Source organism: Propithecus coquereli, unplaced genomic scaffold (genome assembly GCF_000956105.1).
Source record: "Propithecus coquereli isolate 6110/MARCELLA unplaced genomic scaffold, Pcoq_1.0 Scaffold57, whole genome shotgun sequence".
In the NCBI taxonomy this organism is placed as follows: domain Eukaryota; kingdom Metazoa; phylum Chordata; class Mammalia; order Primates; family Indriidae; genus Propithecus; species Propithecus coquereli.
In genome coordinates, this window is record NW_012151618.1 from 2841484 (window position 1) to 2842206 (window position 723).

Consider the following 723-nt stretch of genomic DNA (forward strand, 5'->3'; position numbering starts at 1 on the left):
CAAGCATTTATCATTCCTTTGTGTTAGGGATACTCCAATTCCACTCTTTCAGTTATTTTAAAGTAACTCCATAACTTATTGTTGATTGTAGTCACTTTGTTGTGCTATCATATGTTGTTCATTCTATCTAACTATATTTTGCACCCATTAATTATCCCCACTGTATCTCTCCCCTCCTTGCTACCCTTCCCACCCTCTGGCAACCATCATTCCACTTTCTGTCTCCATGAGATCAATTGTTTTAATATTTAGCCCCCACAGAAGAGTAAAAACATGCAAGACCTGTCTTTAGTAACTTAAATTTCTTGTAGAATGCATTGTAGGAGAAAGCTGTGGTATCAAGGGGACAAAAAAAGTTGCATTCAGAATATGTTTTACTATAGTAGTTTTTAAACTGATATTCGTTTGTAATTGTAAGCAATAGTAACTTTTATGCCTCCTATCTTGTCTGATAATATATTCTGTATACTAACAATCTGACTATATATTCTATATGACAGAAGTTGCTAATTTTCATTTTTCTGCCAGCAAGAAAAGTATACTTTTATTTCAGGAAGGGATTGAAATACTCCTAGAGATACTTTTTTTTTTTTTTAATCCAAAGGTTGATTTTCTCCCAATAACAATTCTGTTTGCTTTCTAAAATGGTTTTATTTTTTCTTTAATAAGGAAGATGCCTAATAATCACCACTGCTTATCCCAGAAAAAATAAATGCTCTGATC